General features: G+C 39.4%; 1 protein-coding gene across 11 annotated transcripts in view; it reads left to right on the plus strand.

The window, feature by feature from the left end:
* Window positions 1-280: 280 nt before the first annotated feature.
* ELF2 (E74 like ETS transcription factor 2) overlaps window positions 281-26,726 on the plus strand; it is a 102,736-nt gene continuing 76,290 nt past the window's right edge. For 6 of the 11 annotated variants that reach the window (XM_081302997.1, XM_081303011.1, XM_081303010.1 and 3 more), the window contains exon 1: window positions 1,717-1,855. The gene's annotated coding sequence lies outside the window, so the exon portion shown is untranslated. Of the gene's footprint in view, window positions 1,242-1,563; window positions 1,856-26,726 lie in introns of those variants that run through there. The other 5 variants (XM_081303008.1, XM_081303006.1, XM_081303005.1 and 2 more) reach the window with 5 other exon arrangements.

Consider the following 26,726-nt stretch of genomic DNA (forward strand, 5'->3'; position numbering starts at 1 on the left):
ACCTTTGAGCCTTACTCTAGAGTAATTTCCGTGGTTCCCACGTTCCTTTCAAGTTCAGCTATAACTCGTACCGCTCAGGGTTTCTTCTACGTTCAAAATTGACCGTGAAACAGTAAAAAGAGAAAGACTGGAGCCCAGAAGCAAACGTGGTGAATGCTGCACCAAGCACCGGGTCCCTCGCAGTGAGGCTGCCAGCGCCCGAAAGGGGAGCCGAGTCAGTCCCCGCGCGCACCGGGACAGTCAGTGCTCTTTGTTAAAGAAACAAATACAAGAAAACGCGGCAGCGGGGAATGGTGGTGGTGGACCATATAGTAGGGTTTGTCTGCATAACCATGCCTCAGAAAGGCCATTAATGAGACGCTCGCAACGCAGGACCGGCGAGGGTACCGTGTCATTGGCTTTTGTGCACTTGAAGGCGCGTGAGTGCGCCCTGCGCAGAGGTTCCCCTTTGTGTGAAAGTGTGGAAACCAGAAGCGTGCAGCTTCTGCTGGGTTTTCGTTTTCGAATTCGCAGGCACTTGGGCCAAAAGACTCCTTCGCCAATACACTCCCTCATTCTCGCATCGATACTGGGGCTAGAGTTACTTCTCCGTCGCTGACTGCGAGAGGAGCGACAAAGGCTAGGTGCGGGTGCCGGGCTCCCGGGGCAGCGCGAGGGGCCGCCCGCCGCGCTCCGCAGCTGCGCGCTGGGCCCCGCAGCCCGACCGCCAGCAAAAGCGGGCACCAACCGCCGCGCGGCCGGGCCGTTGGGCGGGTGGTAATTTCTGGGAACGGGGCGGGGTCCGCGGGTGTACAAGGCCGGGCGTTTGCGAGCGGGGAGGAGCGGCGGCGCCGAGGGGCGCGAGGCTGCCGGGGCGGTGCGCCACGTGCGTCAGCGGCCGGGGCGGGGCCGGCGTCGCGCTCCTGCCCGCCCGCGCCCCCACCTTTCACTTAGCCGAGGCTGGGAGCGGGGACCCCGAGAACACGGGCTGGAGTTTTTGCAACCCTTGGCCCGCACTGTCAGACTGCCCCAGTGCGGAGTCCCCTGAGGAGAAAGGCGGGAGTCCCGAGTTGGGGATGGGGGTGACAGGCGGGCCCGCGGAGGGCTCCGAGAGTGGCGAGGGAGTGTGCGTGCCGTCCCGGCCGGCGGGGAGAAGCGGGCGGGCGCTGCAGGTGCACGCGCGGCCCCGCCGTCCCCACGCGCCTGCCCCGCGCGGCAGAGCCCCCGCAGCAGTCCGGGGTCGGAGCGGGGAGCCGAGAGCGGTAGGGGGATACCCCCAGGGGCAGGACTAGTGGCGAGCGTCTTTACCTGAGAAGCCGGGTTTGGGAGAAGTTGGGCGACGAGGGGAGGGCGGGATTCGAGAGCGCGAGGGGCAGGCTCGGTTGGCAGGCGGGAGCCGGGGCGGTGGGGCCCTGCGGGGTATAAATAGCCGGCCCGCGTTTGACAGGCGCTGCGGTGACTGGCGGTGCCGCCCCCCCGCCGCGTGGGGAGGGAGGAGCGCCCGGAGCGGGCGGGGTGGGGGAGGCGGACTCAAGTGTCCTGGTGGCGGCGGCAGGAGGCCGAAGGGGAGGAGCCGAGCGGGGGTGGAGGGAGGGGGCCGGGAGCGGGGCGGGGGCCACCAGTGCTCCCCGCGCCGGGCTCTGTGTCGCCGCCGTCGCCGCGGCGGTTGGGGGTCGGTGGGGCGGCGCGGGCGGGGGGCGCTGCGCGGGCGGCGCGCCTCTGTTTTGTCTCCTCTCCCTGTGGAGCGGCTCGGGCTGCCGGGGAGGCCCCGGCTCCCTCCGGACGCCCGGCCAAAGGCGGCGGCAGCAGCGGCTAGTCCGCGGCCCTGCTGGGAGGGAAAGGGACGCCGCGGTCTTCCCGGCGACGTGGAGAGCAGGTAAGAGCGCGGGCCGCTGAGGCTGGCGAGAGGGAGCGCGAAGGGCGCGGCGATAAAGCCTTGCCGTCCTGAGTGCCGCCGCCTCCCTCCGCGCCCCCGCCCCGCGCCTGTGTTGTTTGCTCCCGGCTTTGCGGAGGGGTTTTCCGGAGGCTGTGGCGGTGACACCGGCCGGGGACTGGGGGAAGGGGGTCGAGCGCCCCGGGCAACGGTCGGGAGCGGGACTTGGAGAAAGGCGAAGGCGCGCTGCGCGCCTGCCGGCGGGGAGCGCGGGGCGCGGGGCTGGGACGGGGTTACGGACCCCGGTGGGGGGGGGATGGGCCCGCGCAGCTGGTCGCGCTGTGTTTACATCTCGGCGAGAGTCACCTCTGCCGAGGAGCGGACTGCACTGACCCGCCTCGGCTCCCGGGGAGGCCAGGGCGGGGGTCCGGCTCTGGAGGAAGCGCGTCCTGGGAGGGTCTGTGTCGGCGGGAGGCTGCGGCCGGCGCCGGGGCTGGGCGGCGAGCTCGGGGCGGGACCTGGAGGCTCCGGCCGCTCGGGGCGGCGGGAGGGCTGGACTGCAGTTTCCTTCCCCGTCGGGCCTTATCGCCGCCCCGTACCTTCCTTCGCCTCCGCCGCCGGCTGGCACGACAGGTTGTACTCGACCGTTCTTTTATTCTCGCTCTCCACGCCGGCCCCCTGCTGCCAGCTCCCACTATTCCCGGGGGTAGGGAGGCTTGCCTGTGCTCGGAATCTGTTTTAAACAAAACAAAAACGGGCTCAGTGACACGCACGTCCAGTGACCGCCTTCTGGGTCCTTTGCTGGCGGAGCTGGCCCTCGGGGACCGCGCTCTGGAGTGTCGTGGGGGCGCGCCAGGGGGACGGCCGGGCTCTGCCGGCTGCGGACCCGCTGGCCGCGCCGCGCTGCGCGCCGGGCAGCCGGCCCCCCTCGCTCCGCTCGGGCGTTTTTTATCCGTCAGTAAAGGACAGAAAATATTCCATAGCGCCAGGAGGGATCCAGATCGCACAGTTTCAGTGTTCTTGGTGTGCCAGCGTCCTGGGCTGTCTTTGTAGGAGCCAGATGCCCGGCAGAATAGCCTTTAAGTTCTTAGTACTTCATTAAATGAGTACTAAGATGGGGACACCTCGTTGTAAAACTGAACCCCCTCTTTCTTGTGTTTTGAACATTTACTTGACCTGTGTGGTTTAAATTTTAATCCGGTGATGAGAGAACCGTATCCGCGTTTGGTATCAGATTTGCTTTGCTTTTTATTCGAGTCTCTGTCGAGAGGCGAATTATGTACTTTATCTAGTGCCAGGATCACAGAAGGTCTGGTTTACTGAGGTACCTATGGATAGCTGTGTTTTAGAGTTTCTTCAAAAGGTAGAATAACTTTAATGAGTGGAAAATAATTATATTTAAGGGAATTTAAGAATAATTAAAGTTTACATAAGACAATACAGTTTACAGAGTGCATTCATATGAATATAATTGAGACATCTAGTAGTTAAACACATAAAGTAAAAATTGAAATACCTTGGGCATGTGAAATTCGAATATTTAATATTATCCTGTTTTTAAACTTAGCTGAATACTTGGATTAATCATTGTATCTCATTTAGGATATAAACACTCACTTAGAAAATAATTAGCTTGAGTGTAGTTGGAAAGAGTTTCAAACTGGGATTTTTCTGTCCTAAGTATCCTCAGTTGTGGTAGGGTGTGGTAGGCCCTGCCAGTGTTGATGGTTTTACCTGCTCACAGTTCAATACCTTTTTTGGGAGGAGAGGTAACAGCTTTGTTGAGATATAATTCACATACCATTCAGTTTGATTTAAAGTATACAGTTAAGTGGTTTTTAGTATATTCACAGAGTTGTGCAACCATTAACTTCAACAGTTTTAGAACATGTTTATCACTCTCAGAAAGAATGCTACTTTCATTAGCAGTCACCATTTCTACCCAACACTCCCAGTCTTAGGGAACCACTCATCTACTTTCTATCTATAGATTTGCCTGTACTGGAAATTTCATAAAAATGAAACTGTACAATATGTTGTCTTTTATGACTGGCTTCTTTCATAGTGTTTTCAAAATTTATGCATATTGTAGCATGTGTCAGTACTTCTTTTTATTGCTGAATAATGTTCATTGTATAAATGTACTTTATTGTGTTTACCCATTCTTCATTTGATTAACATTTGAGTTTTTTTTCCTACTTTTTTATTATGAATAATGCTGTGGATGTTTGTGTACAGTTTGTTTTTTTTTCTGGTGAACATGTTTTCATTTCTCTTGGGAGTGTACACTTTAAAGAAATTAGGTTTTCAACTTAATTAAAAGCCAAAATTCATTCATTTTGAGAGTATGATTAAATATTTTTAGTAAATACATAGAATTCAGAAACTATCACAAGTCTACTTTAGAACATTTTACTTCTAAAAGTTCTCTCTGGCCTGTTGCAGTTATTTCTCATTCCCCTCATCTTTCATCCCTAGGCAAGCACCAATTGTTCTGTCTCCATAGATTTATTTGCTTTTTCTGGGTATTTCATATGATGGAATTATGCAATATATAGTCTTTTACATCTGATTTTTTTTCGCTTTGCATGTTTTTCGATTCATCTATATTGTAGCATGTATTAGTATTAGGGTTTTATTCCTTTTTATTGCCAAATAGTAATTTTTTTTTGGTATGGATATACCTCTTTTTGGTAAATCAGTTGATAGATATTTGGATTGCTTTAAGTTTTTTAACATTTTAAACAATGCTTCCTGAACATTTAAGTCTTAATGTGGATATATGATTTTGTTTTTCTTGGGTATGTACCTGGGAGTAGAACTACTTTGAAACGTTTAACATTTTTTTTTTTTTTGGTACCAGGGATTGAACCCAGAGGTGCTTAACCACTTAACTACATCCCCAGCCCTTTTTATTTTTTATTTTTTTGGTGATGCTGGGGATTGAACCCAGGGCTTGTACATGCTAGGTAAGCACACTACCAACTGAGCTAGATCCCCAGTCTCTTTATTTTTCTATTTTGAGACAGGGTCTTGCTGCTTAGGCCTTTGCTATGTTGCTGAGGCTGGCTTTGAACTTGGAATTCTCCTGCCTCAGCCTCAGCCTCAGCCTCAGCCTCAGCCTCAGCCTTCCCAGCCACTAGGATTACAGGCAAGTGCACCTGCCAGGCATATGTTTAATTTTTTTTTTTTTTTTGGGTGGTGCTGGGAATCCAACCCACGGCCTTGTGCATGCAAGGCAAGCACTCTACCAACTGAGCTATATCCCCAGCCCTATATTTAACTTTTGAAGAAATTGCCATACTGTGTCTCAAAGTGACTGTACCACTTTACATTTTTAACAGTAATATATGAGAATTCGAGTTTTCTTCATATCCTTGACAACACTTATTAATAGCTATCTGAGTGGATATGAAGTGGTTAACTCATTGTTTTAATTTCAAACTTCCTTATAACTCACAGTGTTGAGCACCTTTTTATATGATTATTACCCATTCATATATCTTTTGGTGACATAGCTGTTCAAATCTTTTGTCCATTTTTAAGTTGGGTTGAATGACTTCTTACTGGCTTGTAAGAGTTTATAGTATATTCTGGATATAAGTCCTTTACTAGATATGTTGTTTGCAAATATTTCTTCCTAGTCTGTGACTGGTCTTCTCCCCCCCCACCCTTTTTTTAAAATATTTATTTTTTAGGTGTAGATGAACACAACACAATGCCTTTATTTTTATGTGGTCCAGCCCATGTTAGGCCAGCGCTCTACCGCTGAGCCACAGTCCTAGCCCCTCCCCCTGCCCTCTTTTTTAAAAATATTTTTAGTTGTAGATAGACACAATAACTTTCTTTTTCTTTCTTTCTTTAAATAATTAATTTTTATGTGGTGTTGAGGATTGAACCCAGGGCCTCACACATGCTTGGCAAGCTCTCTACCGCTGAGCTACAACCCCAGCCCCTCTCTTTTCTTTTTAAATTGAATATTAGGGACTTTTGAAGCACACAAGTTTTAATTTGGATGAAATCCAGTTTTTTGTTTTTTTTATGATATGATTTTGTTGTTTTGTGTAAGAGCTTTGCCTAATCCATGTCTTGAGGGTTTTCTCCATTGTTTCTTTCATAAGTTTTATAGTTTTAGCTCTTACATTTTAATTTTATAACCTATTTTTTAAAAAAAAATACAGTTTAGTTGTCAGTGGATCTTTATTTATTTATATGTGGTGCTGAGAATCGAACCCAGTGCCTTACACATGCTAGGCAAGCACTGTGCCACTGAGCCACAACCATAGCCAATTTTATGATCTATTTTGAGCTAATTTTTGTGTATGATGTGAAACAAGGGTCTAAATTCTTCTTTATTCTATGGATTATTCTAGTACTATTTATTGAAAAAGTGATCAGTTTCCCATTGATTTTAAATGTATAAATTTATCCATATGCCCTTACTTCTGTTCCATTATATATATGTCTGTCCTTATATCTTTATCCACCTGTTTTAATTCATTGTGCTTTCTGGTAAGTTATGAAACCAGGTATAGTATAAGCCTTCCAATTTTGTTTTTAAAAAATGTTTTGACTGTTCTGGGTCCTGTGTAAAGTTTTTAGGATCAGCTTGTTAATTACTGTAAAAAAGTCTGCTGGAATTTTTATTAGAGATTTGCATTGAATCTATAAATGAATTTGGGGAGAGCTATTGTCTTATCATATTGAGTCTTCTAATATATGAACATGAAATTTTTTTACCATTTATTGATCATCTTCAACATTCAACATAAGTTTGCATTTTTCAGTGACTGAATATTCCTTTTTTTTTTTTTTTTTTTTGGTGGTGCTGGGAATTGAACCCAGGGCTCTGGGCATGTGAGGCAAGCACTACCAAATGAGATATATCCCCAGTCCTCCCATTTCTTTTGTAAAAAAAAAAAAAAATTATTGTAAAAACACTAAATGTCAGATCTACCCCCACTCTTACCTTTTTTTGGGGGGGGATACCAGAGATTGAACTCAGAGGTGTTTAATCACTGAGCCACATCCCTAGCTCTTTTTATTTTTTATTTTTAGGCAGGGTCTGGCTTAGTTGCTGAGGCTGGCCTTGAACTTGTTATCCTCCTCCCTCAGCCTCTGAGCCATTGAGATTACAGGTATGTGCTACCATTGCTGGCTACCCTTAACTTTAAAAAAAAAAAACAAAAACATTTTTTAGTTGTAGATGGACACAGTACCTTTATTTTATATGGTGCTGAGGATCGAACCCAGTGCCTCATGTATGCTAGGCAAGCGCTCCACCACTGAGCCATGACTTCGGCCCCTACCCTTAACTTTTAAAGTGTAGAATACAGTACTATTCGTTATAGGCAAAATGTTGTTTTGCAGATCAGTAGAACTTATTCATCTTGCATAACTGAAACTTTATGGCTATTGATCCTTACTCCTTCCTACCCCAGCTCCTGGCTTCTTTGAGTTTAACTATTTTATTTCATTATTATTATTATTATTATTATTATTTTAATTGTAGATGGACAACTTTCTTTCTTTCTTTATTTAATCGGGGTGCTGAAGATCAAACCCAGGGCCTCACACCTATGAGGCAAGTGCTTTATCACTGAGCTACAGCCCCAGCAGAGTTTAACTATTTTAGATACCTCATAAGTGGATGTGTTGTCCTGTGTCTGGCTCATTTCCCTTAGTCAAATGTTCTCGAAGTTTGTCCATGTTGCATATTGCACAATTTCCTTCCTTTTAAAGGCTCAGTAATATTTCATTGTACGTATATACCATATTAATGCTACTTTTGATCAGTTCATGCCTGAGTGTTTTATTCTTTTTGATGCTATTGTTAATGGCATTATCTTTTTAAAAATTTGTGTCAGATTTTTGTTGCTAGTGTAATAGAAACAGTTGATTTTTGCAGATTGATCTTGTATCCTTAAATGTCACTGAAATCATTTATTAGGTTTTTTTTTTTTTTGTGTGTGTGTGTGTGTGTGTTTGTGAATTCCTTAGTATTTTCTGCAGTTTCATGTCATCCCTGCATTCTTTTTCCCTTCCCTTTCTCCCTCCCTCTGCCATTTCCTTTCCTTTCTCCCTTCTTTCCTTTCATGACTAAAGCCACCAATACAAGGTTGATTTAAAGTGGAGAGAGTAGGCATCTGTATATTTTTATGAGGAAAGAATTCAGTCTTTTATTATTAAGATTATAATGCTGGCTATTATTTTTATAGATGCCATTGTAATTGGTAGAGGAAGTTTCTTTTTATTTCTAATTTTTTCATTGTGTTTGTCATGAAATAGGTATTGAATTTTGTCAATGCTTTTTGTATTATTACCAGCTGTGAATTTTCCCAGGACTTTCCTGAATTTAGCTCTGAAAGTCTTGAATCTTGGAAAACCCCTCAGTCCTAGACCAACCAGTAAGGTTGGTCACCCTAGTTTTTAAAATGATCATTGGTTTTGTCCTTTATTCCATTAATATTGTATTATGTTATTTGATTTTCAGGTATAAATTAGCCTTATATTCCTCAGACAAATGGAACTTGGTCATTGTATATAATTATACTTTGCTGAAATTGATTTGCTGATTTTAGTTGGACATTATTGCATCTATATTTGTAAGAAATATTGGTTGGTATATTTCTTTTAAAAAGAGAAAAGATTATTTTTTGTAATGCTGGAATGGAACCCAGGGCACAGTGCCCAGTGCATGCTGGGCAAACACTCTGCCACTGAGTTACCAGCCTTGTGTATTTCTTTTCTTGTGAAAATCTTTGGATTTGGCATTAGAGCAATACTGGTTCATGGAATGAATTGAGCATTCCTGCTTCTTATTTTCTGTAAGAGTTTGTGAAGTATTGGTGTTACTACCTTGTTGAATATATTTGATAGAACTTAACAACTTACCAGTGAAAGCATCTGTGCCTGGGTTTTTCTAGTTAGGAAATTAAAAATTGCTGATTGAATTTCTTTAGTTGTAGATCTATTCAGATTCTGTGCTAATTTTTGAGTTAGTTTTACTAATTGTCTTTCTAAGGATTTGTCCATTCATGTAAGCTGTTTAATTGTTTGACATATAGTTCATGATATTCCTGTATGTTTTTAAATTTCTTTTAGATATTGATGGATCTTTATTTTATTCATTTATTGATATGCAGTGCTGAGAATCGAATCCAGTGCCTCACACATGCTAGGCAAGTGCTCTACCACTGAGCCCCAGGCCCAGCCTCCTGTATGTACTTGTAGTGACTCTTTTTGACTCCTTACCATGTATCCTTTTTCAATTGATCTTTCTAGCTTTGTCAATTTTATTGCTCTTCTTAAAGAAACAAGTTTAGTTAAAGTCTTGTTTTTTTAATATTGTTTTTCTGTTTTCAGTTTCATCAATTTCCATTTTAGTCTTTCTTCCTTGGGCTTACTTTGCGTTTACTTTGCCTTTCTTTTTTTAGTTTCTTGAAATAGAAGTTTAGTTATTGATTTGAGATCTTTCATCCTTTCCAATTTAGGAATTTAAAGCTATAAATTTTCCTCCAGACACTGGGTTGGTTTTATAACAAATTCTGATATGCTTTTTAACAGCTTCATCCAGTTCAAAATATTTTCTAGTTCCTTTGTGATTTCATCTTTGACTGTGAATTATTTAAAAATGTGAGTTATTTAAAAATTTCCAAACGTTTGGGGATTCCCCATATTTTATTCTGTTGTTGATTTCTAGCTCAATTTTCTTATTTTATAGCCAAACTATGGAACCATCATAGGTGTCCATCAACAGATGAATGAATAAAGAAAAATGTATATATATACACAATGGAGTTTTACTCAGCCATAAAGAAAAATGAAATTATGGCATTTGCAGGACTATTATGATAAGCAAAATAAGTGAAACTCAGAAGGCCAAGGATCCTGTATTTTCTCTCCTGTGTAGAAGCTAGAGAGGAAAAAGGAAAAAAGTGAGGGCAGATCTCATGGTAATCAAAAGGAGATCTGTAGACCAATGGGAGGTGGGGAGGGAGGTGGGAAGTGCTGCAGAGTGCTGGCCAAATCAAATTGTTATGTCGAGTCCGTCTATGAATATGAAATAACAAATCCCATCATTATATACAACAATAATGCACCAATAAAAATTTTAAGCTGAGTGTGGTGGCACATGCCTGTGATCACAGCTTTGGAATGAGGATGAGAGTTCAAAGCCAGCCTCAGCAGAAGTGAAGCACTAAGCAACTCAGTGAGACCCTGTCTCTAAATAAAATACAAAATAGGGCTGGGGATGTGGCACAGTGGTTGAGTACCCCTGAGTTCAATCCCTGGCACCCCCTTCCCCCCAAAAAATCAGGAAAAACTACTTTCTTTGAAATTTAACTATCTAAAAATAAAATGTCAATATCTATGGAACTTTAAATTTATAATACACTTGTAGCAATCTCAAGGATTCTTATAACAACTTTAACTAAAACAGATTCTTCTAAAATCAAGGGTAGCTTCCTCATACTGAGAATTAAAACTCCAAATTGTTTTAACTTCTAAATTTCCTGATAATTTCTTTTTCTGCACTCCTCATACTGATTGTAAAGGCTGCCTATGGACACATTCCTGATTAACAGAGCCTAGCTAAAATCTACATATGTATATTTCCTGCCTTTTGTCCCATTTGGCCTCCTCCTGTAAAACCTTTCCTGGCCCTTCAGTTTTCTGAAGATGGAAATTTGAAACAAAAATTTCTTCTCTCTTCCTTCAAAGCTACCTTTGAGTAAAACCTATTTTGCTGCCAGTTTAACTCTGAATCTTTGTGGAAGCAGGATGGGTGGTAGAACATAGTCTATTCCCCCCTTGATGTAGTAGTTTCACATAGTAACATAACCAGTTTATGTGAGTATCATAAAATTATATTTCCATCTGTTTATGATTATGGGTCAAAATGAATAGATAATATCATGTGGTTGTATGATGACTGATTTTCCAAATATGTTGGTAATAAATACTGTTTTCCTTTTACACTATTAAAAACAGTGATGTCACCAGTTGTGGTGGTACACACCTGTAATCCCAGTAACCAGAGACTAAGGCTGGAGGATCACAGTTGGAGGCCAGCCTCAGTTTAGCAAGATCTTGTTTCAAAATGAAAAAGGGCTGAGGATGTAGAGTGCTTGTGTTTCAAAATGAAAAAGGGTTTGGGGATGTAGAGTGCTTGTCTGTTATGTGTGGGACCCTGGTTTAGATCCCCAGCACTGCAGGCAAACAAATAACAACAACAACAACAACAAATCCCAAACACCCCCAAACAAAAAATCCAGTGAAGTTATTTTTTGTGTGATATAACTAATAGTAATATAAAATACCTTCACATTAGACTGTGGAATACAGTCTTTCAGAGCTTTATGTGAGGATTAGGATGTAGCTTATTGATAAAATGCTTGCCTTATGGGCTCAGAGCCCTGGGTTTGATCCCCAACAGCAAAAAAGAAAAGTAAAAAAGTACAAAAAAGCTTTAATGTAAATGAATTTTTTGAAGATAAATACAAATTACCTTTCTAGAGTATCACTATTGGTTATTTTTAAAAATATTTTTTAGTTGAAGTTGGATATAATATCTTTATTTTATTTATTTATTTTTATGTGGTGCTGAGTATTGAACCCAGTACCTTGCATGCGCCAGGCATGTACTCCACTGCTGAGCCCCAGCCCCACTATTGGTTATTTTTAAAAAGGTTTTTTTAAAAAAAATTTTCAATGTATCTTTATCTAATTATTTTTATGTGGTGCTGAAAATCAAACCCAGTACCTCACCTATGTTAGGGAAGTGCTCTATTACTGAGCCACTACCCCAGCCCACAATTTTTTATTGATGAACAGTAACCTCCAGTGTTTCTCATTATGTCATATATATGTATCATGTTCAGTTTGCCCTAGTATGTGGAAGCCAGATATTTTTGAAATAAGCTATATATGTCAAATCAACCTAGATATACCATAATTTGAAGGGCATTTAAAAATTACTCCAATTCTGTGTTAATATCTTACCATGGCTGTAACTTTTGTAGTCTTCCTTATCACTGTCATCAACTGATCTTTAGGTCTTGAAGTCTTTATCATACTGAATAGCAATACCGTGGGGATTCTATACTATAATAGTTGTGGTAGCTATGAAGTGGTTTCTATTATTTTCCTCTTTCTGCAAGTGAGTCTGACATCTAGAGAAGTTTAATAACTTGCCGTTCAGAGGAATTAACATCGTAGGCTGAGGAGGCCATCCTTAGAAAAACGTTGGCTCTTGGCCGGCCTACGGGAACTTGCTCTCACAGTGCTCCACAAGCCTGTATAAACAATATGTTATGATGGACACCAGCTTTCCTTCTGGGGGTCTGGAATTTTGGTATGTGCTAGGCAGAGGGTACCTGTGTGACCAGTCCACCACAAAACCTTAGATGTTGAGTCCCTAGTGGGTTTCCCTGGACATAAACATGGCAAACATGTTGCTGCATTTTTATTGCTAAGGGAGTAAGCTCTGTGTGACCTCTTATGGTAAGGAGAGATTCCTCCAGATTTTACTTGTTCTTTTCTGCTTATGATCTGCTGATTGTTTTCCTTATAGCTGTGAGTACAACTATATGCTGAATTCTTTTAGTTCTAGAAAATCTCCACATATAGAGGAGACCCTGACATACCTAGATGAAGGGAGATTCTGCCCTACTGAAGCTGAAGATTAGAGTGTCAGCTTCTGTGGAAGAAGAGTCCCAGGTGCATTTCTTCACTCATTCATTCACTCATTCATTCATTCACTCATACATTTTACATACATCATGCATTCTGTATATGTAAGTGGCTGTGTTCTGGGCTGTTTTGAGGAAGCCTGAGCCTCAACTTAATTAGGTACAGGGAGATACTGCTGTAAGTAGTTGAGGCTTCAAACTGGGAAACTAGATGCAGGTTTCCCCGTAGTTTCTGGGATCCTTTTTACTTAGCATTACAAAAACGTTTGGTTTGGTTTCTGGTAGTTCTTTTATTTGAAAGGTAGATGAATTTGAATTAGGATACCAGGCTTATTTGAGAATCTTTGTTTCTTGTTAGTACAGGATTTCAGGCCAACATTCTTTCTAAAAACCATACAAACTCTTTAAGAGGACAACAAAAAAGACAATTGCTAATGATACTAATCCCCCCACCCCAGGCCTATACAATTTGTGGAACAGAATTTGTGAGCTAGGTAATTCAGGATACCTTTTTATTTTTTGGACAGGGAAGAATTCATATACCTACATAGATAAGATATATATATATATTTCCACTTAACATATCTCAAGACTTCCAATCTGTTTCTGTTATAAGTCAGTAAGGAGAGATCTCCCAGGGTGGGCGGAAAGAAGTTTGGTATGATTCTTTTACAGTTATAATAAAAAACCCAAACAACCCCTCCCTCACAGTTGTAAGCACTCGCCTAACATTCATGAGGCCTAGTGTTCAAGCCTAAGTACTGGAAAAGAAAAAAAAAAAAACGCCAAAACCAAAAAAAGCAACATCTTGCATAAGCATGAGGCAGAAAAAGCAGTGTGGGTTGAAATTTTCTCACTTGCCTGCTGGTTGACCTTGAGCAAGTTACTTAAACCTCCTGTGTCTCAGTTTCTCCACATGTAAATAGGAACATCCTTTTTTGGTAGGATTATGTAGATTAAATGGAGTATTACATATGAGTTTAGAATAATGCTTAGCACAGAGTAGGTGCTCTGTGAATTTTAGCTATAACTGTCTCTTCATTGTTTGGAAGAAGAAATAACACTCTTTTTTAAAAAAATATTTTTTAATATTTATTTTTCAGTTTTCAGTGGACACAACGTCTTTATTTTATTATATGTGGTGCTGAGGATCGAACCCAGCGCCCCGTGCATGCCAGGCAAGCGCGTTACCGCTTGAGCTACATCTCCAGCCCAGAAATAACACTCTTACTTACTATTTATTGACTTTCCTCTAGGATCAATTCACCCTAATGGATTCATATCCTGTCAAACCAGAATATTAACAGGATTTGCATAAAGGACAGTTCTTTGTACTGCTTTTTAAAATCATCAAAGTGAAGAAGTTGGCAAATGTTAAAATTGCCTGCACTGGGGGTTTCAGAATGATGGTTGCTGAACTTCAGTTTATCCCTCTGTAAAAAAGAAAGTTTCTCTAAGTTTACTTTGTTAGACAAAACCTAACTAGATTTAGATTTTCTTTCTTTCTTTTTTTTTTTTTTTAAAGAGAGTGAGAGAGGAGAGAGAGTGAGAGAGAATTTTTAATATTTATTTTTTAGTTCTCGGCGGACACAACATCTTTGTTGGTATGTGGTGCTGAGGATCGAACCCGGGCCGCACGCATGCCAGGCGGCCAGGCGAGCGCGCTACCGCTTGAGCCACATCCCCAGCCCCTCTTTTTTTTTTTTTTTTGGATACCAGGGATTGAACCCAAGGGCACTTAACCACTGAGCTACATCACCAGCACTTTTTATTTTTTATTTTGAAACAGCCTTGCTAAACTGCTGAAGTTGGCCTTGAACTTGTGATCCTCCTGCCTCAGCCTCCCAAGCTGCCTAAATCACAGTATCCACCACCATGCTCTGCTAGGTCTTCTTATGACTGGGAATCTGCCATACTTCTGATCACTTCTAGTTCCACCCTTGGGTAGAGGAATTGCTTGAACTAGTTGAAACCAAGTCTCCATAAAGTCTTGTGTGTCTTTTTTTTTTTTGGATGAACAAGAGGCTATCAGTACCTGGCTTGAGACTTTTCAAACATATGAGCAATGTTCAGGGCATAAATTTTGACTCTGATTGTTACTTTTCCCCAAACCTAAACTTCTGCATCTGTGTCCTTTTGTCTAGTTCTCACTTGATTTGAAAATTTGCTTATTCAGATAATTTAAATAGCTAAATACATCGGTTTCCACAACTTAATATTTCTTACAAAGAGTTCATAGAGTAAGATATTCATAAATTGAGGGCAATGAATTGGTATTAAGAACTGTACGGCTTACCTTACCCCTCAAGATAGGTTGGATGTTAAGATGTGCTTAATGGAATCCATTCGTCTGTGTACTTGTTCTGATCCTTAGTGTTGCTGCCTCAGAATCTGAGCATATGTGAAATGGCAACAGAGCAATTAAGAGGATGAAAATATTCAAAGGGTGTAGCTAAGCAGCAATATCCCTTTTAGCTCCCCTGGTGACTGTGGGTAGCCAGGTCAGGTTGATTGGGTTTTCTTGTCTCTGTGCTCATCAAGTCTTTAAATAGTTGACATTTGATTATTTGAAAAACGTTTACTCATATATTTTTGTGATACTGGGGGTTAAACCCAGGGGTATTCTACCACTATGTCCTCAGGACACCCCCCCCCCCCTTAAAATTTTGAGACAGGGTTGCTGAGGCTGGCCTTGAACTTGTGATTTCTGCCTCAGCCTCCTGAATAACTAGGGATTGCAAATGTGTACCACTGCACATGGTTTAGAGTATTTTTAGGTGATACTTCCCTGTTAGAGTTTCACCATCGTAAAACAGGTTGAACAAGTCAGTATAGATTAGGTTGTATCTGGGAATGTGGCAAGTCAAGTTCTTAGGTTGAAGATTTCTAGAAAAGCCAAAACATTGCCTGGTAAGGAAAGCATCAAGATATCGTAAACAGAATTTAGATCACAAATGAGTATAACTTCTCTTTCGTTGGTTGTACATGAAGTAAAGTTACACAAGTTATGTAATCATATATGCACGTAGGGTAATAATGTCCTACTCATTCTACTATCATTCCTACCCCTATGCCCTTTCCTTCCCTTCACTCCCCTCTTCTAGTCCAAAATACCTCTATTCTCCCTGTCCCCTTATTGTGAGTTAGCCTCCGGCTATCAGAGAAAACATTTGGCCTTTGGTTCTTTGGGATTAGTTTATTTACTTAGCATAATATTCTCCAGTTCTATCCACTTACCGGCAAATGCCACAATTTCATGCTTCTTTAAGGCTAAGTAATATCCCATTGTGTGAATATGCCACAGTTTCTGTATCCACTCATCTGTTGAAGGGTACCTAGGTTGGTTCCATAATTTAGCTGTTGTGAATTGGGCTGCTGTAAACATTGATGTGGCTGTATCACTGTGGTATGCTGTTTTTAAGTCCTTGGGATATAAATCGAAGAGTGATAGACTGGGTCAAATGGTGATTCCATTCCAAGTTTTCTTAGGAATCTCCATACTGCTTTCTAATAGTGGTTGCACCAATTTTCAGTCCTACCAGCAATGTATAAGTAAGTATACCTTTTGCCTTGCATCCTGGCCAACATTTATTATTGTTTGTATTATTGATGATTACATCAGAAATTATTTATATTTACTTCCTGGCTGTGGTGTGTGTGTGTTTGCTTGCATGTGTGTATGCCATGTACACATGGGTGTGTATACTATATTCATGAAAATTATGATTAAGAATACATATCTTAATTGTATGACTTAGTGTCAGGGCCACAAGTAAATGAAGATTTTAGGATATTGTTGGCCATGATATGGGACTCTCAAAATTTGTAAAAATGTTTATGATTGGCAGTTATATATATCACTTAAGTTTTCCACTTAGCCTCTCTAGTCTGTTTTTTTTTTTTCTGCAAAATTAGCTCTAAGGTGTCTTCCAGATTAAAAGGGCTTTCCTGCAATTTTCCTTATCCTGTACACGTATAGCATCCAATTTTAAATGTCTCAATTAATCACTAATCTCTGAAATATGTCCCAGGAGATGAAATCTTATTGGCAAAATTGTTTATCTCAATTCTGAAGTATGGGCCCTAACTTTTCTAAACTGTAGTCCTTCAACTTTTCTCAAAATGATCACATTGACATTTGTGAAAGGAAATTTTTTTTCTTTAAAAGATTCATTAGTACTTTCTGGTCTTTTCAAATGTGCTAATTTTCTCTTAAAATTGTTAGAATGAACATTTCAGTTTTACATGAGGAGCAATTAAGTTACATTGATATATCTGTATATCTGTATATCTATATTTATATATTTATGTATGTAAATATATTTGTGTGTGTGGCGGGGGGTTACTAGGAATTAATCCAGGGCCTCCTGTGTGCTAGGCAAATGTTCTCCCACTAGTCACATACCTAGCCCTATGTCACTATGTGTGTGTGTGTGTGTGTGTGTGTGTGTGTGTGTGTGTTAAAAAAATGTATGTTGGGGGCTGGGGATGTGGCTCAAGCGGTAGCGCGCTCGCCTGGCATGCGTGCGGCCCGGGTTCGATCCTCAGCACCACATACCAACAAAGATGTTGTGTCTGCCGAGAACTAAAAAATAAATATTAAAAAAATAAAAAAAATGTATGTTTATATACACACATATACTCTCTACTGCTGAGCTATATCCCCAGCACTCCCACCCCTTTAAAAAAAAAATTGAGACAGTGTCTCACTAAGTTGCCCAGGCTGGCCTTGCTTAGCTTCCCGAGTAGCTAGGATTATAGGCTGTATCCCAGCTATATGGTTATATGCTTATCTGAAGCTTTATCATTATCATATATCTCTATATTGTCCCTATGCCAGTGTCTTATTCTGTATTATGAAAAAGTTAATAAATTTCATTCATTCATGCTCATAATATTATACCTGGCACTTTAAAGAATGAAAAGAGTTAAATACATCTACTTCTTAAATAGTTATTTTACAGTCTTATAATGGATAAGGAAATTGAAGTTTAAAGAGTTTTAAGTTTCTGTCCAAGATCACACAGAGGTAAAGCTCAAATATTTATTGAACTCCTGTTGTGTTCTGGGAATACAGTGGCCAACAGATTTTTAACTCTTATATTATACTAGCTCTTTATAAGTACAGTAAAAATAGTCTATGTAATAAGGAGATAATTATATCACTTTCACAGGGCCATTGTAAGGATGGAATGATAGTGTATAAAAATGCTTGAGTGATCTGGGTGTGGTGGTGCACATCTGTAATCCCAGCAACTTGAGTGGCTGAGACAGGAGGATCCCAAGTTGAAGGCCTGACTTAACAATTGAAACCCTAAGTAGTTTAGCTATTTCAGAAACACAAAAAGAGTTGGGAATGTGGCTCAGTGGTAAAACACCTATGGGTTTAATCTCCAGTACTTAAAAAAAAAAAAAAAAAAGTTTATTGAAGTTTAATTCAGATGTAGTAAAATTCACCTTTACATTTCCGAGTCTGACAAATTTCTGTCATTGTGCATAACTATCACCATCAACATAAGAACATTTCCTTTATTCCAGAAAGTTTGCTTATGTCCTTTTGAGATTAGAGTCTTCCCACTGATCTTTTTTTCATAGTTTTAGCTTTTCTTGAATGTCATATAAATGGAGTTAGACTACTGTCTGCTCTATTAAGTTGTGAAAATATATTTGTTGTCCAGGTAAGAGAACTTACTCACTTGCTGATACAGCTTTCTCACAAATTAGGAATTGTATTAAGAAGTAATTAAAAAAAATTAACACAACTTGTTGGAAAATTGTAAAAAAAGAGTTTGTCAAATGATTAGTAAAGAGTACTCAACTTTCACAGTTAAAAAGAACCAATTCAGGTAAGCAGTTTTCACACTTTGGATTGGAAATTAATAAATCAATACAGATTTTTAACCTTTTGGACCCCAGAAGTACAAAATTGGATGAATCATAATCCTTGACTATGATACACTTGAAAAATGAGCCTGAACATTAGTCTGTTTTTGATGATATAATTTACCATGAAAAATGGAGCCTTGACAAAAACTCACATGTTTACTCATATGAGTCTTAATAGAATTAATTTAAAAATCCTTAATAGAATTTTAGTTATGTGTATTTCTTTTAGGAGTTCCTTTGCCCTCCTCTGTTATTTTTTTGGAAGAGGCATACAGATAACTTCCCCCATTCTCTTTCAGTTTGTTTTTATTTCTGTTACTGTAAATTTAAAAAACAAGTTGGTGCAGTCAGACTTATTAATCTTTTTTTTGGTGTGTGTTTTTAATATTTGTTTTAGTTGTTGATGGGCCTTTATTTTATTAATTTTTATGTGGTCTGAGGATCAAACCCAGTGCCTCACACATGCTCCACAAGTGCTCTACCACTGAGCTACAGCCCCAGGCCAGACTTAGTAATCTTTTGCTTTTTGCTTTCCCTAGCTGTGGGTTCATGAAGATACTCTATATTTTCTTCTAATTAAAAAAAAATTCTAGCTGGGTGTGGTAGCAAACACCTGTAATCCCAATGACTCAGGAGGCTAAGGCATAAGGATTGAAAGTTCAAGGCCAGCTGTGGCAATTTAGGGAGGCAATCAGCATCTTAGTGAGACCATGTCTCAAAAAAGGCTGGAGATGTAGATCAGTGGTAACGTGCATCTGTATTCAATCCCTAGTGTCCCCCTCCTCAATTATTTTTTATATTAGGTCTTCAGTACATCTGTACTTCATTTTTGTTAGTAGTGAGAAGTAGTAATTTAATTTTTATCTTGTATACATAATGATTTGTACCAGAATCATTTTTTAAAAACCCACCCTTTTTATTGATTTTTTTTTGGGGGGGAGGGAGTGTACTGGGGATTGAACTCAGGGGCACTCAACTACTGAGCCACATCTTCAGCTCTATTTTGTATTTTATTTAGAGATGGGGTTTCACTGAGTTGCTAAGCACCTTGCTTTTTGGTGAGGTTGGTTTTGAACTCGCTCCTTCTGCCTCAGCATCCCTAACCGCTGGGATTAGAGATGTGTGCCACTGTACCTGGTTTACCAAGTGATTTTTACTGCATCTACCAAAATGAGGAGCTAGGACTCTATTGCTGATTAACAGATTACCTAAAACATTTGTTTTGGCAATGTGGAGAAATTGGAACCTTTATATGCTACTGGTAGGAATGTTAAATGTGCAACCGCTGTGGAAAGCATTTGGCATTTCTTAAAAAGATTTAAACATGGGCTAGTGTTATGGCTCAGTGGTAGAGCACTTGCTTAACATGAGGCACTGGGTTCAATTTTCAGCACCACATAAAAATAAATAAGTATTGGCTAAGGATATAGCTCAGTTGGTGGAGTGCTTGCCTCGAATACACAAGGCCCTGGGTTCAATCCCCAGCATTAATAAATAAATAAATAAGAAATAAAGGTATCGTGTCCATCTACAACAAAAAATATTAAAAAAAAGAATGTTGTTTTTTAAAAAAAATTTTTAATATTTATTTTTTAGTTTTCGGTGGACATGATAACTTTATTTTATTTTTATGTGGTGCTGAGGATCGAACCCAGCACCCCGCGCATGCCAGATGAGTGTGCTACCGCTTGAGCCACATCCCCAGCCCCAAGAATATTCTTAAAAAAAAAAAAAAAGGTTAAAAGTACATTCCAACAATTTCACTCCCAGGTATATACCTAAGAAAAATGAAAGCATCCACATAAAATATGTTTTATACATCATTTTTTTCATAATAACATTGTTAATAATAGCAACAAGTAGAAGCACTCAAAATGTGCATTCACTGATGAATAGATAAATTAGGTGTGATATGTAATGCAGTACTTATTCAGAAAAAAAATAGAGTGATATTCCTTCATAAGGATGAACCTTGAAAATTTTATACTAAGTAAAAGAAACTAGTCACAAAACCCATCTTTTATATATATCCATTTTATATGGATACTCCTCAGTATCCATAAGGGGATTGATTTCAGGACTCTCCAGGGATAACAAAATCCAAGGAATTTCAAGTCCCTTATAGAAAATGGCATTGCACATATCATATGCATATGGCTAAAGGTGTAGCTCAGTGACAGTGCTTGCCTCCTAAGGCCCTGGATTTGATCTCTGGTACTGCAACAAAACAGAACAAAACACATGCATATTTTTTTCTTTTTTATTTTTATTTATTTTTTCTACATTTTTATTGGTCTATTATATTTGAACATAATGATGGGGTTTTTTGTTTCATATTTCTACTTGCATACAATTTAACAATGTAATTTGGCAAGTATCACTACCTAGCACTTTCCCCTCCCTCTCCACCTCACACCCCTTGGTCCTTTTGCTCTACTGATCTCCTTTTGATTACCATGAGATCTGCCCCCACCTTTCTTTTCAGTTTTGCTCTCCAGCTTCTATATATGAGAGAACACATAGGATCCTTGACTTTCTGAGTTTGACTATTTCACTTAACATGATGTTCTCTGGTTCCAGCCATTTTCTGATAAATGCCATAATTTCATTTTTCTTAATGGCTAAGTTAAACCCCATTGTATATATATATCACATTTTCTTTACCCATTCATCTATTGATGGACATCTAGGCTGGTTCCATAGTTTTGCTATTGTGGATTGTGCTGTTTTGAACATGAGTATGCATGTCTCACTGTAGTATAATGACTAATTTTTCAGAAATAATACCAAGGAGGGGTATAGCTGGGTCATATGGTGGTTCCATGTGTCGTCTTTAGAGGAGCCTCCATACTGATTTCCATAGTGGTTTACAGTCCCACCAACAGTGTCAAAGTGTTCCTTTTTCTCCAAATCACCTCCAGTATTTATTATTATTTGCATTCTTTTAAAAAAATTATTTATTTTTTTAAATTTATATATGACAGTGGAATGCATTACAATTCTTATTACACATATAGAGTACAATTTTTTCATATCTCTGGTTGTATACACAGTATATTCACACCAATTCGTGTCTTCATACCTGTACTTTGGATAATATTGATCATCACATTCCACCATCATTAATAACCCTTTGCCCCCTCCCTTCCCCTCCAACCCCTCTGCCCTATCTAAAGTTTGTCTATTCCTCCCATGCTCCCGCTCCCTATCCCACTATTAATCAGCCTCCTTAAATCAAAGAAAACATTCAGCATTTGTTTTTTGGGGATTGGCTAAACTTCACTTAGCATTATCTTCTCAAACTCCACCCATTTACCTGCAAATGCCATGATTTTATTCTCTTTTGTTGCTGAGTTATATTCCATTGTGTATATATGCCACATTTTTTTCTATCCATTCATCTATTGAAGGGCACCTAGGTTGGTTCCACAGTTTAGCTATTGTGAATTGTGCTGTTATAAACATTGATGTGGCTGTGTCCCTGTAGTATGCTGTTTTTAAGTCCTTTGGGGATAGACCAAGGAGAGGGATAGCTGGGTCAAATGGTGGTTCCATTCCCAATTTTCCAAGAAATCTCCATACTGCTTTCCATATTGGCTGCATCAATTTGCAGTCCCACCAGTAGTGTATGAGTGTACCTTTTCCCCCACATCCTCGCCAACACTTACTGTTGTTTGTATGCATAATAGCTGCCATTCTGACTAAAGCGAGATGAAATCTTAGAATGATTTTGATTTGCATTTCTCTAATTGCTGGTGATGCCGAACATTTTTTCATGTATTTGTTGATTGATTGTGCATCATTTTTTGAGAAGTGTTTCTTCAGGTCCTTGGCCCATTTATTGATTGGGGTATTTGTTTTTTATTATTTGTATTCTTGATTACTGCCATTCTCAGTGGTGTGAGATGAAATCTGTGTAGTTTTGATATGCATTTCCTTTCTTGCTAATGATGTGAATATTTTTTCATGTATTTATTGGCCGTTTGTATTTCTTCTTTTGAGAAGCATCTGTCTAATTCATTTGCCCACTTGTTAATTTATTTTATTTTTTTAAATTTGATTTTTTGGTGTAATTTTTTTTAGTTCTTTATATATTCTAGCTATTAATCCTCTGTCAGAAGAGTAACTAGCAAAGATTTTCTTCCATTCTGTGGGCTCTCTCTTCATATTCCTAATTATTTCCTTCCTTGAATATACTTTATTTATTGAAGGGTATGATAGTTCATTTATTTATTTATTTAAATCTTCTTAGTTGAGGATGGACGCAATACCTTTAATTAGTTTATTTTTTTATGTGGTGCTGAGGCTCAAACATAATGCCTCATGCATGCCAGGCAAGTGCTCTACTACTGAGCCACAACCCCAGCCCCAGTTTATTTGTAAAAACTGTACCACACTGATCATGATGACCAGCATACACGTGATAAATGCTTTTCTTTATTAACATTGCTGTATTTTTGTATACCGAAATGTTTTAATAAGATCAAGAATGTTAAGAAAATAAAGATCTTAGATGAAAATGGACACTAATGATTCTGGTGTTCTAAGCCACAGAATTAACTTAAACCTCCTATGAATCAGAGGCATTATGTTATTTAGTTATAAAGAACAAAATTTCTCTTAGAAGTAGGAAGCATGAGCTGGAGTTGTAGTTCAGTGATAGAACACTACCATGTATGAGACACTGAGTTAGATACTCAGCATCAAATAAAAACATTTATTTTTATCTACAACTAAAAAAAAATTAAAAGAAGTAGGCAGTATGAATTTATACTTTTATACTTTTAGCTTTATTTTTTGTTTTAATAATTTAAGCTATGTCCTTGGCTAAGCATAATCATACAAAGATACCCTAGAAAATTTCCATACTACCATTGTACAAGTTTAGTTGCATAAACTGTAATTCATGTCTAGATTACTTATAAAACCTAATATCATACACATGCTGTGTAAATAGTTGTAATACTATATTGTTTAGAGATTTTCAATCTGGAGTTGAATCCAAGTAGGTGGAACTAGTGGATATGGAGGGTTGACTGTGATTCTGTTTATAGGAAATGGCCAGAACAGGCAAATATCTAGAAATTGAAAGTAGACATAGTCAGGAACTCAGGGTTGGGCCAGGATAGGGAATAACTGTTAATGGACATGGGATAATTTAGGGGTTGGGGGGGGTGCTGAAAATGTTCTGAAATTATTATGTGGTAATGATAGTACACTTTTTTTTTTTTTTTTTGAGAGTGAGAGAGGGGAGAGAGAGAGAGAGAAAGAGAGAGAATTTTTAATATTTATTTTTTAGTTCTTGGCGGACACAACATCTTTGTTGGTATGTGGTGCTGAGGATCGAACCCGGGCCGCACGCATGCCAGGCGAGCGCGCTACGCTTGAGCCACATCCCCAGCCCGATAGTACAACTTTGTGAATAAACTAAAAACCACTGAATTTTACACTCTCCATGGGTGAACTGTGTGGTATTTGAATTATATATCAATAAAGCTGTTAAAAGGAAAAAATGCATATATAGTGGTGTTTGATATTGCCAAATTCTCATCTAGGAGTGTTACACTAATTTGCATTCCCACCAGCAATGTATAAGTGTGTCTTATTTCCCACAGTTTTACGACAGAATATTATTTTAATTTTCACATTCTTATTTTAATTTTCATTTCAGTGTGAATTTGAACATCTTTTTATATTTTTTTGGGGGAGGTGTCCACAGGGGATGGAACCCAAGGCCTCACATATGCAAGACAAGTACTTTATATTGAGATATTCTGGACCTTTAATTTAAAAAAAAAAAATTAATTTGAAGACAGGGTCTCACTTCAACCAGGCTGGTTTTCAAAATCCTTCTCTGCTTGAGCCTCTGCCCATTAAACAACAGCTTCTCATTCCTTCCTCCCCTGAGCCTTGGCAACCACCATTATACATGGCTGTGTCTGATTTTTACTACTCCAAGTACCTCATATAAGTGGAACCATAAAGCATTTGTTCTTTTGGCAACTGGCTTATTTCATTTAACATAAATGTCCTCAAGTTTTATGCCTGTTGTAGGATATTGCAGGATTTCCTTTCTTTTCAAGGCTGAATCATATGCCCATGTATGGATATATACTGTACCATGTGCTGCTTATCCATTCATCTGTTGATGGACATTTGAGTTGTTTCAGGTTTTAGATACTGTGAATAATGTTTCCGTGAACATGGATGTATAGGTATCTCTTTGAGACCCTGCTTTCTGTTCTTTTGGTTGTACATTCAGCAATGGAATTGATGGATCATATGACAATTCTATTTAAAAACAATTTTTTTTGTAGTTGTAGATGGATGCCTTTATTTTATTTTTATGTGGTGCTAAGTATTGAACCCAGTGCCTCACACATGCTAGGCAAGCGCTCTAATACTGATCCCCTGCCCTAGTCCGACAATTCTATTTTTAACTTTTTGAAGAACCACCATACTGTTTTCCTCCACAGATATACCATTTTATATTACTACTGATAGTACCTAAGGTATCCAGTTTCTCCACATCCTTTCCAACCTTTGTTATTTTCTGTATTTTTGATGCTGTGTGGATGGTATCTCATTGTAGTTTGACTCCTATTTTCCTAAAAATTAGTGATGCTTGTAGGCTGTTTGGTTATCTTCTTTGGAAAGAAGATGTGTTCAAGTTATTTGATTTTTTTTTTTTTTTTTTTTTTTTGGTACCATGAATTGAGGGACACTCAACCACTGAGCCACATCCCCAGCACCTTTTTATACTTTATTTAGAGACAAGAGTTTCCCCAAGTTGCTTAGGGCCTAAATTGCTGAGGCTGGCTTTGAACTTGGGATCCTCCTGCCTCAGCCTCCCAGGATGCTGCGATTACAGGCATGCAGCCACCACACCTGGCTTCTTTGTGTGTTTTTGATATGGGTTTTGTTGGTGGTGGTAGTTGTTGAGTTTTAGTTCTCTATTTTGGATATAAATTGTTTATCAGATATATGATTTGCAAACATTTCTCCCATTGTGTGCGTTTCCTTTTTAATCTGTGGATAGTGTTCTCTCTCTCTCTCTCTCTCTCTCTCTCTCTCTCTCTTTCTTTCTTTCTTTTTTTTTTTTTTGATACTGGGGATTGACCCCAGCTGTGTTTTACCACTGAGCCTCATCCTCAGCCCTTTTTATTTTCATTATTTATTTATTTATTTGTGGTGTAGAGGTTTGAAACCAGGGCCTTAAGCATGCAAGGCAAGCACTTTACCAACTTAGTTTTATGTCCAGTCCCTTTATGTTTTTTTGAGACAGGGTCTTACTAAGGTGCCTAGGGCCTCACTGAATTGCTGAGGATGTTCTCAACTTGGGATACTCTGGTCTCAGCCTCCTGAGTTGCTGGGATTACAGGCATGTGCCACAGTGCCTGGCTGACTATGGATAGTGTCTATTGATATTCAAAATTTAAAATTTTTATGAAATTTAATTTTTTTAAAAAAATGTTAGTTATAGGTGGACACAATATACCTTTATTTTATTTATTTTTATATGGTGCTGAGGATCAAACCCAGTGCCTCACACATGCTAGGCAAGCGTTCTGCCACTGAGCTACAGCCCCGAAATTTAATTTGTCTATTTTTTCTTTTGTTGCCTGTGCTTTTAGGGTCATATCCAAGAAATTATTTTCAAATTCAGAATTGTGAAGTTTTGCCCTTTAAATGTTTTACTGTTTTAAATTTCACACTTAGATCCTTGATATATTTTTGCTGTAGTTTTTGCATATGCTATTAGGTAAGGATCCGTCTTTGATTTTTTGCATATGGATGTCTAGTTTTCTGAGTACCATTGTTGAAAAAGAAAAGATGGTTCTTTTCTTATTGGGTGGTCTTGGCATACTTGTCAGCCATTTTTTAACTTTTTGAGGCATTATCTCTGGGCACTGTGATCTTTGCCATTGGTCTATATGTCTGTCCTTATGTCCAAACCATTCTGTTTTGATGACTACAGCTGTGTAGTAAGGAAGTGTGAACCCTTTGGCTTTGTTCTTTTTCACGATTGTTTTGGCTCTGTGGTGTTTCTTGAGATTTCCTTTGAATGGTAGGATGGGTTTTACATTTCTTTTTTCATTTTTAATAATGCAGTGTAATTATACATATAGTGGGATTCATCATGTCATAATCATATATACACTTAACATAAATGATCAATCACATTCCTCTTTACTTTCCCTTTCCTTTTCTTCCCTCCCCCAATCTGCTTGCTCTACCCTATTGATCCTCCTTCTATTTCTGCAAAAAAGATTACTGTAATTTTGATAGGGATT

The sequence above is a fragment of the Spermophilus citellus genome, assembly GCF_964194105.1.
Source record: "Spermophilus citellus genome assembly, chromosome: 8".
NCBI lineage: Eukaryota > Metazoa > Chordata > Mammalia > Rodentia > Sciuridae > Spermophilus > Spermophilus citellus.